The 18,859-nt window shown below is 48.6% G+C and overlaps 1 pseudogene; it reads left to right on the top strand.

The window, feature by feature from the left end:
- Nucleotides 1–12,735: 12,735 nt before the first annotated feature.
- On the top strand, nucleotides 12,736–17,644 carry LOC129021034 (uncharacterized; annotated as a pseudogene).
- Nucleotides 17,645–18,859: the final 1,215 nt, after the last annotated feature.

Here is an 18,859-nt window from a genome sequence, read left to right as displayed (position 1 = left end):
CAACATGGCGAAACCCCATCTCCACTAAAAATACAAAAATTTGCCGGTCGTGCTGGCAGGCGCTATAATCCCAACTGCTCGGGAGGCTGAGGCAGGAGAATCGCTTGAACCGGGGGGCGGAGGTTGCAGTGAGTCTAGGTCGAGCCACTTCATTCCAGCCTGGGCGAAAGGGCGAAACTCCTTCTCAAAAAACAAAACAAAACAAAACCATGTAGCACCTATGCATGTGGCAAGATGAGGAAGTATAGGGAGACCACAGCACATTTCTAGGACTCTTGTTTTAAATAGTGCCTGTGGGGAAAGTCTGTGTGATCCAGAGCACACATCCCTTCCCTATCTCTGTTTTCATCCTCCTCCTTCCTGTGCCCTCTTTAGGTGAGGGTGTCTGATTACCCTCACCCACAAGTGTTGCATGGGGATGTTGTAACGTAACCATATCCATCTTCTCAAAATGAGGATTAATAGAGAGGAATGTCTTGGGACTTGTGTTCAGATGCACTGCTGTTTGGTGTGTGGTTGCTCTCAGCAGTCCCACGGCAGCTGTCTGAAAAGATTGGTCCTGATGTAGCCACAGCTGGTGTTCACAGGGCTGGGTGCTTCTTGTGGTTTGGTGTCTTTTGCTTAGATTTTGTGGCTCTGACCCTCTTCTGCTTATCCATTCCTGGTAGTATCTGCGAGGTTGCCTCGTTTGTTCCACTTGTTTCCTGGAAGCTTGTTGTGTAACTGTATTTCCCAGGATCTTTGGGATTCTATTCTCACTAGACCAGTCACTGTCCACTGGCCCTATACTTATCTTGCTGGAGCCCCCATGTTCATCCTCTCCAGTGGAGCTGGGAAGAATTCTAGTTACTTCTAAATCTTCTAATTCTGATGCTGTTGGGCCATTTATGAAGCTGGGAATCTTGTCTTTGGGCTCATAGACATTATTCCAAAGGTTGCAGTGAGCCGAGATCACACCATTGCACTCCAGCCTGGGGTACAAGAGCGAGACTTCGTCTCAAAAAAAAAAATACAATAAAAAAAAAAATAATAAAATTATGATTTCAGTTTCTTTCTAGTGTAGGGCAATTCAAAAATATCACTTTTTTAATTGGGTAATTGTGATAATTTATGTTTTGAGTGATTAAATCATTTCATCTAAGCTGTTAAATTTTATGTGTATAGAGTGATTCATATTGAAGTCCCAACCCTCACTGGGACTGGGTATGGAGAGGGACATTTTTAAGAGGTAATTAAGGTTAAATGAGGTCATCAGAGTGAGGCCATAATCCAGTATGACTATCATCATGATAAAAGAGATAGAGGCCAGGCACTGTGGCTCACGCCTGTAATTGCAGCACTTTGGAAGGCCAAGGCAGGTGGATCACTTGAGGCCAGGAGTTCGAGACCAGCCTGGCCAACATGGCAAAACCCTGGCTCTACTAAAGATAAAACATTTGCTGGGCATGGTGGCGCACACCTGTAATCCCACACCTGTATTCAGGTCACTGAGGCAAGAGAATCGCTTGAACCCAGGAGGCGGAGGTTGCAGTGAGCCGAGATTGTGCCACTGCACTCCAGCCTGGGAGATAGAGCACGACTCTGTCTCAATAAATAAATAAATGAATAAATAAATAAATAAATAAAGGAGAAGGGACAGAGAAACACTAGAATGGGCCAGTTAGAAGAAAAAGGCCTGCCGGGCTCTGTGGCTTACGCCTGTAATCTCAGCACTTTGGGAGGCCGAGGCGGGTGGATCACAAGGTCAGGAGTTTAAGACCAGCCTGGCCAAGATGGTGGAACCCCGTCTCTACTAAAAATACAAAAAAATTAGCCGGGAGCAGTGGCAGGCACCTATAATCCCAATTACTCAGGAGCCTGAGGCAGGAGAATCTCTTGAACTCGGGGGCAGAGGTTGCAGTGAGCCGAGATCGTGCCACTGCACTCCAGCCTCAGTGACAGAGTGCGACGCCATCTCAAAAAAAAAAAAAGAAAAGAAAAAAAGAAAAGGGCCACGTGAGGATACAGAGGAAGGTGGCGCCATATGCAGAGGGCTCAGGAGAAACGAACTGTCCTGGGACTTTGATCTTAGACTTCCAGCCTCCAGAACTGTGAGATGATTTCTTTTAACTCACCCAGACTCTGGTATTTTCTTATGGCAGCCCTAGAAGACTAATACACTTTATTATGCTTTTTATGTCTGCAGGGTCTGTAATGATATCCTTTGTTTCTTTTTTTTTTTTTTTGAGATGGAGTCTCGCTTTGTAGCCAGACTGGAGTGCAGTGGCCTGACCTTGGCTCACTGTAATCTCCACCTCCTGGGTTCAAGCAATTCTCCTGCCTCAGCCTCCCGAGTAGCTGGGACTACAGGAGCCCACCACCATGCCTGGCTAATTTTTATTTTTTGTACTTTTGGTAGAGACAGGGTTTCACCATATTGGCCAGGCTGGTCTCGAACTCCTGACCTTGTGATCCACCTGACTTGGCCTCCCAAAGTACTAGGATTACAGGCGTGAGCCACCGCGCCTGGCCGATATCCCTTGTTTCATTCCTGACATGGTAATTTGTGTCTTGTCCTTTCTCCCACTTAGTCTTGCTTGAGGTTTGTCTATTTAATTGATCTTTTCAAAAAAAATCAGCTGTCTGTTTTATTGGTTTTTCTCTATTACTTTTTGAGTCTCAACTTTATTTCTCTTCCTATCTTTATTATTTCCTTCTTAATACTTCTTTTGTTTGGGTTTAGTTTATTAAGTTTGACCTTTTCCCAGGTTATTGATGTGGAAAATTAGATTATTTGGAGACTAGTTTTTTCTTTTTTTTCTTTTTTTTTTTTTTTTGAGACAGAGTCTCGCTCTGTCGCCCAGGCTGGGGTGCAGTGGCGCGATCTCGGCTCACTGCAAGCTCCGCCTCCCAGGTGCACGCCATTCTCCTGTCTCAGCCTCCTGAGTAGCTGGGACTACAGGCGCCCGCCACCACGCCCGGCTAATTTTTTGTATTTTTAGTAGACACAGGGTTTCACCATGTTAGCCAGAATGGTCTCGATCTCCTGACCTCGTGATCCGCCCGCCTTGGCCTCCCAAAGTACTGGGATTACAGGCTTGAACCACCGCGCCCGACCAGTCTTTTCTAATATATGAGTTTAGTGCCATCAATTTCTTCAGTACACTGCTTTAGTTGTGTCTTATAAATTTTGATCCATTGTCTTTTCATCATCTTTGTGGTCAATGTATTTTTTGTTTTCCCAGAGACTTCCCCTTCAAGCTTTGCAAGAGTTGGAGATGTTTGCATTCTCTTCATATTATTGATTTCTAGTCTGACTCCATTATGATCAGAGAACACACTCCCTGTAATCTGATTTTTAAAATTTGTTGAAATTTGTTTCATGGCCTAGGAGATGGTCTATCTTACTATATGTTCCATGAGTCCTTGAAGAGAATGCATATGCTGCTGCCATTGACTAGCTGCTGCCGTTGACTAAATTACTCTACAAATGTCAACCAGATTCTGTTGATGGGTGATGGTGTTGAACTGTTGTCTTTTTTTTAGATTTGCTGCTGAAATTTTCTCTGTTCTATTGTTTAGAGAAAAATGTCAATATCTCCAACGATAATTGTGTGTTTGTCTTATTGTCTATTTCTCCTCTGTTTCTTCCAGCTTTTGTTTCACATTTTTCATGTCTGTTGATTTGTGCCTACACATTTAGGACTGCTGGGTCTTCTGGATGGATTAAGCTTTTTATCATTATGTAATTTCTCTCCATGTCTCAGTTTTTTTCTCTGAAATCTACTTTATCTGATATTATTGTAACTACTCATGCTTTCCTTGATTACTTGTATCTTTTTCCAGCTTCTTATACTTTATTTATTTATTTTAAATTTATTTTTGATATGGAGTCTCACTCTGTTGCTGAGGCTGGAGTACAGTGGCGCGATCTTGGCTCACTGCAACCTCTGCCTCCCAAGTTCAAGCGATTTTCCTGCCTCAGCCTCCCAAGTAGCTGGGATTATATAGGCGCCAGCCACCACGCCTGGCTAATTTCTGTATTTTTAGTAGAGCCAGGGTTTCACTATGTTGGCCAGGCTTGTCTTGAACTCCTGACCTCAAGTGATTCACCCACCTCGGCCTCCCAAAGTGCTGGGATTACAGGCGTGAGCCACCACGCCTGGCCCAGCTTCTTATACTTTAAATCTACCTTTTTATATTGGAAGTGAGTTTCTTCTAAAGAGAATATGCATGGTCATATTTATTAATCAATATTGTCAGGCCGGGAACAATGGCTCACGCCTGTAATCCCAGCACTTTGGGAGGCCGAGGCAGGCAGATCACGAGGTCAGGAGATCGAGACCATCTTGGCTAACACGGTGAAACCCCGTCTCTACTAAAAATACAAAAATTTAGCCGGGCACTGTGGCAGGCACCTGTAATCCCAGCTACTCAGGAGGCTGAGTAGCTACTCAGGAGAATGGCGTGAATCCGGGAGGTGGAGCTTGCAGTGAGCCGAGATAGCACCGCTGCAGTCTGGCCTGGGCGAAAGAGCAAGACTCCATCTCAAAAAAAAAAAAAAGAAGCTAAATATAACAACTTACTCTTCTCCTTCCAAGGGATATGTTGGCATGTTCCAAACCACTAGGACCCTATAAATCTCACAGAGATAGAAGGCTTCTGAAATTTTGTTGGATTAATGTCCTATATCCGGACATAAATTTCATACCAATAAGTCTGGAGTGAGCTTCTCCTACCAATAAGTCTAGTGAGTTTCTTGCTCACTGTATTCAATGAGCATAATACCATCAATGTAAAGAACCAGTGTGATAGTTTGTGGAAGGAAAAGGTGACCAAGATCCCAGCAAACTAAGCTATAACATAAGGCTGAAGAGTTGATATATCACTGTTATTGACTGAAATGTTCCTCTAAAATTTATATGTTGAAGCCCTAACCCTCAATGTGACTGTAATTGGAGATAGGACTTTACGGAGGTAATTAAGATTCAATGAGAGCCTGGTGCGGTGGCTCACGCCTGTAATCCCAGCACTTTGGGAGGCTGAGGCGGGTGGATCACCTGAGGTCAGGAGTTTGAGACCAGCCTGGCCAATATAGTGAAACCCCATCAGTACGAAAAATACAAAAAATTAGCCAGGCCTGGTGGCAGGCTCCTGTAATCCCAGCCACTAGGGAGGCTGAGGCAGGAGAATCGCTTGAACCCAGGAAGTGGAGGTTGCAATGAGCCGAGATTGTGCCGTTGCACTCCAGCCTGGGCAACAAGAGCGAGACTGTGTCTCAAAACAAAACAAAACAAACAAACAAAAAAGGTTAAATGAGGTTATAAGGCTAGGGTTCTATGTAAAAAAAAAAAAAAAAAAAAAAAGTCATTATAAGAAGAGAAAGAGACATTAGAGATCTCCCTTACCACAAAAGCACAGAGGAAAGTCCGTGGAAGGACATAGAGAAGGTGGTCACTTACAACCCAAGGAGAGAGATCTCACCAGACGCCAGTTCCGATGATCTTGATTGTAACTTCTACCTTCTGCAACTGAGAAGAAAATATATTGATTAAGTCACTCAGTCGGCATGCTGTTACAGAAGCCCAAGCCAATTACTAGTGTGTGAGGTAGGACAGTGAAAGTGTGTTTCTGTCTTTGCCACCTGAAAGCAAACTGCTTCTGGTGGTATTTATTAACAATGATAGAGAAAAAAAAAGTATTAGGCAGATGAATAGCTGTACACTAGGTACCAGGGATGTGTATATTTGCTCAAGTAATAAAACAACATCTGGTACAACAGCTGCAATGGGAGTCTCCATATGATTTAAGCTTATGTTTATCCAGTATAATTCTCCAAGATCTCTTATGTTTATTCAGTGACTTACATAGGATGATATGAAAGCCAGGACCCATGACCCTTGGATCGTTTTTTTTTTGTTTTTTTTTTTTTGTTTTTTTTTTGAGATGGAGTCCAGCTCCATCACCCAGGCTGGAGTGCAGTGGCACGATCTCAGCTCGCTGCAACCTCTGCCTCCCGGGTTCAAGCGATTCACCTGCCTCAGCCTCCCGAGTAGCTGGGATTATAGGTGCGTGCCACCATGCCTGGCTAACTTTTTTTGTATTTTTAGTAGAGATGGGGTTTCACCATGTTGGTCTTGAACTCCTGACCTCGTGACCCACCCGCCTCGGCGGGCTCCCAAATCTGAACTCAGCACTCCCGAAGTGCTGAGATTACAGGCATGAGCCACCTCTCCCGGCCTACCCTTGGATCTTTTAAGACCCTCCTGGTGGCATCAGTCTCTGAAATCCCTGCACGAATGTGCTATTGCTTTCGGTTGACTTTTTCCTAGGAATAGGCTGTTCTGATGACTTCATCTTGACCTTTTTTTACCAAAATAGCTCTCGCTTCACTGGTCAGGGAACCAGTTTGGGATTCTACCAGTTGCTGAGTATGTCTAATCTAATTATGTATTCCAGAACGGGGAAGATAACTGAAGGGTGGTTTGAGAAACCCACCAGGCCAACTGGGAATTAGAATTGATTCAAAACTCTGTTGATCGCCTGACCTCCATAAGCTCCTACTCTGGTTAATGCACTGCAATGTCATTTCAGTTCTCCTGGAATTAGTATCAATTCAGAAACTGTATTCAGTAATTCCTCAAAGGTCTGATTATTTCTTTTTTCCCAATGCAAAGGTTCTCTAGTAAAAGGCCATAGTTTTCTTTGGGGAAAAGAGGGGGAAAAATTAACAGTATATATTTGTAATAGTATACTGGAGTTCTTCCTCATAGGGACCCAGCATCTCATTGATTCAAGGAGTTCTGGGTCTATAAACTAATTCGAGACTGGAAATTAATTGAGAAGCCAAGCGAGGCGTGGTGGCTCACACCTGTAATCCCAGCACTTTGGGAGGCCGAGGCGGATGGATCACGAGGTCAGGAGTTCGAGACCAGACTGACCAACATGGTGAAACCCCATCTCTACTAAAAAAAATACAAAAAGTAGCCGGCGTGGTGGCGCGCACCTGTAATCCCAGCTACTTGGGAGGCCAAAGCAGGAGAAGTGTTTGAACCCAGGAGGTAGAGGTTGCATTGAGCCGAGGTCGCACCACTGTACTCCAGCCTGGGTGACAGAGTGAGACTCCATCTCAAAAAAAAAAAAAAAAATTGAGAAGCCATAAATCTTTGGTTTTGTTTTTTGTTTCATAATTCGGGTTTGGCTTTGTTTGTTTGACTTGAACTTTTCTACTTATATAGATCAAGTAAGAACTTAGTAGTCTTCCTATCTATTCTAATTCTTTTTTTTTTTTTTTTTGAGACAGAGATTCGCTTTTATTGTCCAGGCTGGAGTGCAATGGCACGATCTCGGCTCCGTGCAATCTCAGCTCACCGCAACCTCCGCCTTCCGGGTTCAAGTGATTCTCCTGCCTCAGCCTCCCAAGTAGCTGGGATTACAGGCATGCGCCACCACACCCAGCTAATTTTGTATTTTTAGTAGAGATGGGGTTTCTCCATGTTGGTCAGGCTGGTCTCAAACTCCTGAACTCAGATGATCCCCCTGCCTCGGCCTCCCAAAGTCCTGGGATTGCAGGCATGTGCCACTGCGCCCTCTATTCTAATTCTAGGAAGCCCATGAGTCAAACTATTCTTATTGCTTGCTTTGCCTTTGCAGTCTGTTAAATAACCATTCCCACCATTTTTTTCACAGCTGCAGTTAGTTGAGTGCTGCCACTTAAATCCTGCAGTCCCGAGATCCGGTTATAACCAATGCATTTAGATTTTTCATTTCGGTGGCAACAATCTTCATCGTAAGTTCTGTCCTACAGAGAAGTGTGGTGATCAAGCTCTTCGGAGATACTGGGACTCCTCTCACAAATGTATGTCTCACAGTTATGATGAATGGTGTATCTCCTGGATCTTCCTCAGTTGAGGATGTTTTAAATGAAAAATACACTTTATCATTCAAATCTTTCAAAGCTTTTGAATCACTTTATAGCAAACCAATGAAGATCCAGCATTTCATTCTTTCATTTCTTTTTTTTTTGAGACAGAGTTTCACTCTTGTTGCCCAGGCTGGTGTGCAATGGTGCAATCTCGGCTCACCGAAACCTCCGCCTCCCGGGTTCAAGTGATTCTCCTGCCTCAGCCTCCTGAGTAGCTGGGATTACAGACATGCTCCACTACACCCAGCTAATTTTGTATTTTTAGTAGATAAGGGGTTTCTCCATGTTGGCCAGGCTGGTCTTGAACTCCCAACCTGAGGTGATCCTCCCACCTCGGCCTCCCAAAGTGCTGGGATTACAGGTGTGAGCCACCACACCTGGCCCTCATTTTAACTTTTTAATATCCAATGTTTTCCGAATGAATACCTCCACTGTAAAAGTAGGCATCCTGCAAGCCTGGGAATTTAATTTTTGTTGTAATTCAGCCAGTTATGGGATGAGATGCTGTGATTTATTTTCAGCATTTTGAACCCTGAAGCTGCAGGAGTTAAGGATCTTCTTCAGGGCTACATATAAATTTTTAGGATATTAATGCAGTACTTGTATTAAAAACTTTGAATCCCTGACTTAATCTTTTTCTTTACCCAGTTTGTCCAGCAACATCAGAAGCAAATATCAAATCTCATTATACTCGTTAGTCTGACAGAAAGGTTTGGAAATATTGTATACAAAATCACCCAGATACTTGCACCTTTTAAGTGTTTGATTAGCAGTATCTAATGGTGATATCTTGTGCATTTCTACTACCAGATTACGCCAAAAACTATTCAAGTACATTTTACTATTTAAAATAAAATCAAGGCTGGGCATGGTGGCTCACGCCTGTAATCCCAACACTTTGGGAGGCCGAGGTGGGCAGATCACCTGAGGTCGGGAGTTCAAGACCAACCTGACCAACATGGTCTCTACTAAAAAAAAAGACAAAAATTAGCCAGGTGTGGTGGCACACGCCTGTAGTCCCAGCTACTCAGGAGGCTAAGGCAGGATAATTGCTTGAACCCAGGAGGCAGAGGTTGTAGTGAGCTGTGATGGCACCACTGCACTGCAGCCTGGGTGAAAGAGCAAGACTCTGTCTCAAAAAATAAATTATTTAGGTTCTTTATTTGATCAAAAGACTAAAGTAGAAAAAATATGTAATCACTTTAGTATGTCCTTGAATAAAATATGTGATGATTAAGAATACCAAATAGGATAATAGAAACTTCTGGCTGGGCATGGTGGCACATGACTGCAGTTCCAGCTACTTAGGAGGCTGAGGTGAGAGAATCGCTTGAGCCCAGGAGTTTGAGGCTGCAGTGAGCCATGATTCCACCTGTGACTAGCCACTGCACTCCAGCCTGAGAAACATCTGAGATCATGTTTCGGAAAGAAAGAAGGGAGGGAGGGAGGGAGGGAAGGGAAAAGGCAAAAATAAAGTTCTTATTAAGCAAAGATATTTGTACAAACATCATAATCAACAGCAAACATCAGAAGTGTTTCAATAAAGAAAAGTCTAAGACAAGGGCCGGCCAGGCCTTTCCCATTTATCACTGTGAGGGATGCCTGAGCCTGGACCAGAAGAGAGAAGAGGAGGAAACAGGAAAGAATGTAAGTCAAAGAATTTGAACTGTAGTTATCCACAGAGGCCATGAGTACAAATAGAAAAGCAGGGTAATCGATTTCAACTTTCAGAACAAAAACTGTTTAACAACATTCAGGAAATTGAGCAAATGCACATTGTACATATAATAAACCTTGAATCTTTCATACTAATAATAAACACATAGTAACAATAACAAAGAATCAGCCTCCATCCACATTAGCAAACGTGCCATGAAATCGATTTAGAAGACATTCCCAAGCCTATGTGAAACCATAAAACTTTACTGAAAACCATAAAAAGACACATTGAGGCTGGGCATGGTGGCTCACGCCTGTAATCCCAACACTTTGGGAGGCCAAGGTGGGCGGATCATGAGGTCAAGAGATTCAGACCATCCTGGCCAGCATGGTGAAACCCCGTCTCTAGCAAAAATACAAAAGTTGGCTGGGCGTGGTGGTGTGCGTCTGTAGTCCCAGCTACTTGGGAGGCTGAGGCAGGAGAATCGCTTGAACCCGGGAGGCAGAGGTCGCAGTGAGCCAAGAGCACACCACTGCACTCCAGCCTGGGCAACAGAGTGAGACTCCATCTCAAAAAAAAAAAAAAAGACACATCGAAGACTAACAAACCAAATCCTTACATTAGAAGAAGTAGTGAAATAAAGATATTAAAGATCCATACTCAGTGCATTTCAAACTTTTTGAAATAGCTCTTCTAACAGATGTGAGGTGACATCTCATTCTAGTTTTAATTTGCATTTCTCTGATGATTATTGAACTTGGGCTTTTGTTCATGTACTTGTTGCTCATATGCGTGCCTCCTTTGAGAAATGTCTGTATCAAGTCCTTTGCTAATATTTTATAGTATTTGTTTTCTTGCTGTTGGATTGTTTGAGTTTTTATACATTTGTGATATTAATGCATTATCAGACGTATAGTATACAAATGTTTTCTGTCATGCAGATGCTTCTTCTTAGAGACAAGGCCTCACTCCATTGCCCCTAGGCCAGGCCTGGTGAGTGACAGCAGCCCTGGTGCCCCAGCCTGCTAGGGCAACGTGTCACCCAGAGGCTTCGAGGCCCTCCTCACCATGGTACCCACCTCCTCGAAGCTGCCTCCCAAAGCCCTCTAGCTGCTGCTGCAGCCGCAACAAGTGCCACCACCAGGGGCCTTCCAGCTGCCAGTGCAGGCTTTCCAGAGCTGGGGATTGGGGAACCTGCAGTCATCGCCTCAGCAACTCTGGTGGCAGCCAGGCCAGCCAGGGCAGTGATGATGACTCTGTAATGAAAAGTGGGATGACAGCTCCACACTGGTGGATGAGTTGAGAACACCAGGCAGAGGCATGTACCTGGTCTTTGAAGGTTCAGTGGACCTGCACTACCATTGCAGTGCAAAGTGCAAGAGTTGAAGCTTGGAAACCTTCACCTAGATTTAGGAAGGTTCATGGAAAAGTCTGGATGTCCATGCAGAAGCCTGCTGCACAAGTGGAACCCTCATGGAGAATCTCTACCAGGGCAGTGTGGAGGGGAAATGTGGGGTTAGAGGCCCCACACAGAGTCCCACTGGAGCACTTCCTAGTGGAGCTATGAGAAGAGAACCACTGTCCTCCTGACATCAAAATGGTAGATCCACTGGCAGCTTGCACTCTCAGCCTGAAAAAGCTACAAGTACTCAAGGCCAGCCCTTGAGAGCATCTACAGGTGCTAAACCCTGGAAAGCCACAAGTGTGGTTGATGCCCAAGGCTTTGGGAGCCCACCCCTTGTACCAGCACGCCCTTGATGTGGGATATAAAGTCAAAGGAAGTTATTTTGGAGCTTTAAGATTTGATGACTGCTCTGCTGGGTTTTGGACTTGTGTAGGCTTGTAGCCCCTTTCTTTTGGCCAATTTCTTCCTTTTAGAATGGGAATGTTGATCCAATGTCTATACCCCCATTGTATCTTGGAAGTAACAAACTTGCTTCTTGTTTTACAGGGTCATAGGCAGAAGGGACTTGTCTCAGATAAGACTTGTCTCAGATAAGTCTTATTTGAGACATAGCCTTGTCTCAGATAAGACTTTGGACTGTGGACTTTTGAGTTAATGCTGGAATGAGTTAAATATTTGCAAGACTGTTGAGAAAGCATGGTTGTTTGGTTGTTTGTTTGTTTGTTTGTTTTGAGACAGAGTCTCCCTCTGTCACCAGGCTGGAGTGCAGTGGCGCGATCGCAGCTCACTGCAATCTCCGTCTCCCGGGTTCAGATGATTCCCCTGCCTCAGCCTCCCCAGTAGCTGGGACTACAGGCCTCCATCACCATGCCTGGCTAATTTTTTGTATTTTAGTAGAGATGAGGTTTCACCTTGTTGGCCAGGATGGTCTCGATCTCCTGACCTTGTGATCCGCCTGCCTCAGCCACCCAAAGTGCTGGGATTACAGGCGTGAACCACTGCACCCGGCCAGTAGTATTTTGAAATATGAGAAGGACATGAGATTTGGGAGAGACCAGAGGTGGAACAATATGGTTTGAATCTGTGTCCCCGCCCAAATCTCATGTTGAATTGGAATCCCCAGTGTTGGAGGTAGGGCCTGGTGGAAAGTGATTGCATCATGGGGCGGTTTCTCATTAATGGTTTAGCACTATCCCCTTAGTGCTGTTCTTGGGATAGAGTTTGCATGACATCTGGTTGTTTAAAAGTGTGTAGCACCTCCCCCCACACTTCCTTCTGCTCCAGCCATGTAAGACATGCCTGTGGCCGGGCGCGGTGGCTCACGCCTGTAATCCCAGCACTTTGGGAGGCCGAGGTGGACGGATCACGAGATCAGGAGATCGAGACCATCCTGGCTAACACGGTGAAACCCCATCTCTACTAAAAATACAAAAAATTAGCTGGGCACGGTGGCGGGCGCCTGTAGTCCCAGCTACTTGGGAGGCTGAGGCAGGAGAATGGCGAGAACCTGGGAGGCAGAGCTTGCAGTGAGCCGAGATCGCGCCACTGCACTCCAGCCTGGGCGAAAGAGCGAGACTCCGTCTCAAAAAAAAAACAAAGACGTGCCTGCTACCCTTTCACCTTCCACCATGATTGAAAGTTTCCTAAGGCCTCTCCAGAAGCCGAATAGATACCAGCATCATGCTTCCTGTACAGCCTTTAGAACCATGAGCCAATTAAACCTCTTTTCTTTATAAATTTCCAAGTCTCAGGTGTTTTTTTATGGCAATGCAAGAACACACTAATACAGCTGAGTTATTGGGGCCACATCAGTGGAACCTATTCAGTGGAGTCGTGTGGGACCTGGTCATGTGGGACCTGGTCAGCAGGGCCTGGTGAATAGGTCCTTGTGAGTGGGGGTCTGGTCGGTGCTGACCTGGTCAGCAGCAGCCTGGTCAATAGCACTTGGTCAGTGGGGGCCTGGTCAATGGGGACACAGTCATTGGAGACTTAGTCAGAGGAAGCCTGGTGAGTAGGTGCCTGGTCAGTGAGGACCTGGTCTGAGGGGACCTGGTCAGAGGGGACTGGTCAGAGGGTCTGGTCACTTGGGGCTACACCAGTGTGTCCTGGTCAGCATGGGCCTGGTCAGCTGAAATCTGGTCAGTGGGGGCCTGGTGAGTGTGACCTGGTTATTGGGGTCCTGGTCAGTGGAAACCTGGTCATTGAGCCCCAGTCAGTGGAAATCTGGCAGTGGGGGCCCAGTCAGTGGGGGTCTGTTCAGTAGGGACATGGTCAGTGGGGACCTGGCTACTGGGGTCCTGGGTAGTGGGGCCTAGCCAGTAAAGTTCTGGTCATTAAGGACCTGGTCAGTGGGAACCTCATCAGTCAGTGGAGGGACATGGGCAGTGGGGAGCTTGGCAGTGGGGTCTGGAATTGGGGGGCCTATCCCTGGCTAGTGGGGCCTACTCAGTGGAGGTCTGGTCAGTGGGGTCCTAGTAAGTTGAGGCCTCATCAGTTGGGGCCTGGTCAATGGGGACCTGGTGAGTGAGGGACTTGTCAGTGGGGCCTAGTCAGTGAAACGTGGCCACTGGGAGCATAATCAACTGTGGTCTTGTCAGTTGGGGCCTCATTAGTTGAGGCCCAGTCAGTGGGGGCCTGGTCTTTGGAGTCCTCATTAGTGGGGCCTGGTCAGTAAAGGTCTGTTCAGTAAGGACCTGGTCAGTCAGAACCCCATCATTTAAGGCCCAGTCAGCGGAGACGTTTACAGAGGGGGCCTTGTCAGTTGGGCCCAGTCAGTGGGGATCTGGCAGTGGAAGCCTCATCCGTCGGTCCTGGACAGTGAGGCCTGGTCACTGGAGGTCTGATTGGGGGTTTTGTCAGTATGGCCCAGTCAGTGGCGGCCTAGAAGTGGAGGCCTCATCAGGGGGTCCTGGCTAGTGGGGTCTAGTCAGTGGTGGTCTGGGGTCCTGGTAAGTTGAGGCCTCATCAATTGAGGCCTGGTCAGTGGGGCCTGATCATTGGGGTCCTGGCTAGTGGGGCCTGGTCAGTAAAGTTCTGGGTCATTGGGGTCCTGGTTAATGGGTCAGTAAAGGTCTGGTTATTAAAGACCTGGCCAGTCAGAACCTCATCAGTTAAGGACCTGGTCAGTTGGGACCTCATCAGTTAAGAACTTGGGCAGGTGGAACCTTGTCAGTTAAGGACATGGTCAGTTGGGACCTCATCAGTGAAGGAAGTGGTCAGTTGGCAGCTCGTCAGTTGGGCCCAGTCAGCCTGGCAGCGGAAGCCTCATCCATGGGTTCTGGATAGTGAGGCCTGGTCACTGGAGGCCTGGCCGTGGAACCTGGTCAGTGAGGGTCTGGTCACTGGGGTCATGGGTAGTGGGGCCTGGTCAGTAAAGGCCTGGTCATTAAGGACCTGATCAATCAGAACCTCATCAGATGGGGCCCAGTCAGTGGAGTCCTGGTCAGTGAGGCTTGGCTAATGGGCCTCGTAAGTTGGGTCCCAGTCAGTGGGGACCTGGTCACTTGGAGGCTTGTCAGGGGACCAGGTTGGTGGGGCCTAGTCAGTGAAACCTGGACACTGGGGACATGATCAACTGGGATCTTGTCAGTGGGGACCTGTTCAGTGGGGTCCTGTTTAGCAGGGGCTGGTCAGTAAAGGTCTGGTCACTAAGGACCTGGTCAGTTGGAACCTCATCAGTTAAGGACCTAGTCAGTGAGGGCCTCCATCAGTGGGAGCCTGGCAGTGGAAGCCTCATGAGTGTGTCCTGGATAGGGATGCCTGGTCACTTGAGGCCTTACAGTAAGACCTAGTCAGTGAGGGTCTGGTCACTGGATACTGAGCTGTGGAGCCTGTTCAGTAAAGTCTGGTCAGTAGAAACATGGTCAGTTGGAACCTTGTTAGTTGGTCCCTGTCGGTGGGGCCCTTGTCAGTTGGGCCTAGTCAGTGGAGGTCTCTCTGGTCAGTGGGTTCTTGGTAAGTCGGGCCTCATCTCTTGAGGCCTGATCAGTGTGGACCTGGTCAGTGGAAGCCTCAGCAGTGGGGGCCTTGTCAGTTGGGACAGTTAGTGGGGGTCTGGTGACTTGGGACCTGGTTAGTGGGGGCTTGGTAATTGGGGTCCTGGGTAGTGGGGCCTAGTCAATAAATGACCTAGTCTGGTCATTAAGGACCTGGTCAGTCAGAATCTCATCAGTTGGAGCCCGGTGAGTGAGGGCCTGGTCAGTGGGTCTTGGTTACTGGGGCCTAGTCTGTAGAGGTCTGGTCAGTGGGGTCCTGGTAACTCAGGGTCTCATCTGTGGGGAACTGGTCGGTGAGGACCTGGCCAGTGGGACCTGGTCAACAAGGGTTTTGTCCATTAAACCTAATCATCAGGGCCTGGTCAGCTGAAACATAGTCATTGTGGCCTAGTCAGTGGGGGCCTGACAGTGGGGGCCTGTTCCATGGGCACCTTGTCAGCAGCGCCTGCTCAGTGATGGGCCTGGTCATTGGGGCCTAGTCCTTTTGGGCCTGGTCAGTGGAAACACGATCAGTGGGGACCTGATCATGGATGATCTGGTTAGGACTGACCTAATCAGCGAACACATTTCAGCAGGTTCTTGTCAGCAGAAACCTGGTCAGAGGGGGCCTGGCCAGTGGGGCCTAGTTCTTAGAGTCTGGCAGTGGGACCTAGTCGGTGAAAACCTGGCCAGAATATCTGGTCAGTGGGACTTGGATGTGAAGGCCTAGTCAGTGCGGGGAATAGACACTGGGGGCCTGTTCAAGTGTGGGCCTGTTCAGTCAGGAGGGACGTGGCCCAAGGGGACATGATGACTAGAAGCCTGGACAGTGGAAGCATAACCAGCAAAGACATTATCAGTGTAAGTCTCATTCATGAGGCCTAGTTAGTGGAGTCCGGGCAGTGAGGGCCTTGTCACGAAGACCTAGTCAGTGGGGTCTTGTGCCTGCTCAGTGCGAACCTGGTTTTCAGGAGCTTGGTTAATAAGTAACTGATCAGCGGGGACCTGGTCGATGCAGCTGTGGCCACTGGCTGACTGATCATTGGACCCAATCAGTGGCGGCCTGGCTTGGCTGGGGGGTAGAGCAGCTGCCAGTGGGGCCTGGTCAGCCGGGGCCTAGTCAGGGGGAGCCCAGTCACTAAGGCCTGGTCAGTGGGGCCTCATCAGGGGGGACTCTTCAGTGGGGTCCTGCTCATCAGGGCCCATTCAGTGAGGGCCAGGTCATGGCAGAGGTCAGCAGGGGCCTGGTCAGTTGGACCCAGTCATCCCAGGACTGGTCCTCAGGGGCCACTCTGACTTCACGGGCTCCCCTGACCGTGCCAGTCCTCCAGCCTATAGCCAATGGTGTCCTTTATATCTCTCCCGGCACAGGCCCAGGACGTGGGGATGCCCGATGCTGGGAGGAGGCACAGACAGCAGGAAGGAGAGAAGGAAGGAACTTCCATAGTATGGATGCCTATGAAGTTACAACACGTGGTTCCATCGCCATGTTCTCTGTTTATTTCCCACATAATTCTCTATTCTAAATTGGCCTCAGTTGAGCACAAAACCATCCTTGTACTACCACAAATAGTTGGCCATGGCTCTTTGATAGCAGTTTTTATTCTGCTGTAGAAATTATCCTTGAACTGGAAAAAGTCCCCAATCCAACATCCAGTCACTCAACACTCTCATCTTTATAAAGAGCTGCTTCCAAATTCTAGATCGATTTTTGGAAAAATATGTATTGCTCTGGTAAAAAGTGCTGCATCTGTGATCTGAAATCTCTCCCTCGAATTGGATGGAGATGGTGAATTTCAGCCAAAGTGGCCAAAGAACTCGTGTCCCGCGCTCTTGAATGCCATCAGCCCCCGCACCTCCATCATTCTTCCTCCCACGAGTCTCCTGCTCCCTGTGACTTTGGTAAGAGCTCCTCTGTGAACGTGGAGGATGTCTGGGAATTTGATGCATTGCTGCTTGGACAGCAGTAACAGGTCCGAGACAGAATCCAGGTCCTGCCTGGGCCAATCTGGGAAGAGCTTGACGATGGTATCGTAGGCACCGCCGGTGAAGGTGATGGGCTGGTTCAGGCCCACCCAGAAAGCCTGCTGTGCCCACTCCAAAGCCTGGCTGAGGCCACGGGAGGGCTGGCCTCCTGCTGATGCTCCTTCTCAAAGCCCCTCACCTGCTTGCCGTGAACTCCATGCCCTGTGGCTGAGCAGCAGCGCCTTCATCCACCTTCTTGAGAAAGCATATGAAGCTGTCAATCATGCTCTCCGCCTCCTGCAGGTCGAGGGCAGTGGTGGTGGAGTGCTCAGGGTCAGGAACGAGCTGGCACCCACCATGTCACCTTTCTCGCACCACCCACCTCCCATGACCAGGCCACGTATCCAGTGTTCATCTTCGATACCCACATCCACTCCCCCAAGTGATGCCCACCTTCTCGCTGACCTGCTCTGCTTGGATCGGAGGCAGTTTTCTTATTTTCTTTCCTCAAGAGGTGCTGTGCCATACAGAAGGCCTTCCTCTTGCCTTGTTTCCAGGCCTTCTCTCGGTGCTGCTAAGGCACATCAGGAAGTGCTGGAGGACGTGGCACTGCGCCAGCACTGGGCGGCCGGCCATGTAGCTCATCCCGCAGATCGTGCTCTTCTTGTGCTTGGAGACGAAGTCCTCCTGGAAGCAGCTCGTGGCCCACTTCTCAGGTAGGTGGGGCACAGACATAGCCAGGAATGTCACCAGACACGCATCCAGCCAGTCCAAGTGCTTGTTGCACCGTGCACTGGGACCTGCCTGTGCAAGGTCACCAGCTTGCAGGAGAGGACGCTATTCATGCCCTTGAACTTGTTCTACTGAGCGGTGTCGCTGGTAGTGCACTGGAAGGAGTGGGGGTTCTCCTGCCACTTGAGGCCATAGAGCCACAGAGCCACGCACAGCTTGTCCCCGTCCTTCACAGAGCCCAACGCCTCGCCAAGCACCAGGCCTCCCTGCCTGACTTGACAGGTGGGGAAGCGGTTGAGACTGCGCCTCATGGTGGCCAAGCTGTTGCCACCACAGGGGCCCAGGGAGCCACTGAGGACCAAGTGTGAACCGCCACTAGGCTCATCCACCATCATGGATCTGCCATCCCACTTGTCGTCCTAGGCATCATCACTTCATCACTGCCCTGACTGTCCTGGTTGCCACGAAAGAGCTGCTGAGGCCACGGCTGTCGGGCACGCCTGCCGTCTGAAGCCTGCACTGGCTGCTGAAAGGTATTCAGTGGTGGCACGTGCTGCGGCTGTAGCACTGGCTGGAAAGTGTCAGGAAGGGGTCTCAAGGAGGTGGGCAGCATACCGGGCATGGCCTCAAAGCCTCCCGCCAGCATGTTGGCAGCGTGGCTGAGATGCTGGGGCCACCATCACCTGCCAGTCCCAACTTGGAGTCATAGATCACCTGCCCGGCACAGACGAGGCTGGGAAGAGGTGACAGTCACTGTAGCCATGGACGCTCTTGAGCAGCCCTTGATGTCCTGCTCCCGCACAGGCTCAGCACCTCATGTTCCTGCAGCAAGTTCTTGCCAGGGTTCTCTGACCTGAAATGGTACAACAACCGGGTGAGGTGTGCCATACCCCTGTGTGGCCATCCGTGCTGCAACTAAAGGCCCATGGCACCCCTGGTGCCCTCCCCTACTAAGTAGGGCTGGGGTTGAGGCCAGGCCCCTCTGGACCGAGGGCTTGTGCCCTGGGAGGGGACTCTGTCCAACAAGTCAAATCAGAGGCCATAGGGCATGCTCCTGGCTGGCCAGGGCTAGGAAGACACCATGTTCACCCCTCCCTCTGGCAGCCTGAAAGGGACCAGCTTCCCTGTTGAGAAGGACTTCATAAGGCCCAGGAGCCATCTGGGGCTGCAGAGCAACTGGCTGGGAGCCGCCCTGGCTCCTTCCATGCCATGCTAGTCAT

This window comes from Pongo pygmaeus, chromosome 20 (assembly GCF_028885625.2).
Source record: "Pongo pygmaeus isolate AG05252 chromosome 20, NHGRI_mPonPyg2-v2.0_pri, whole genome shotgun sequence".
NCBI classification, from domain to species: Eukaryota; Metazoa; Chordata; class Mammalia; order Primates; family Hominidae; genus Pongo; species Pongo pygmaeus.
Note: the sequence above shows the minus strand (reverse complement) of the source record. Positions and strands in the feature narration are given on the sequence as shown.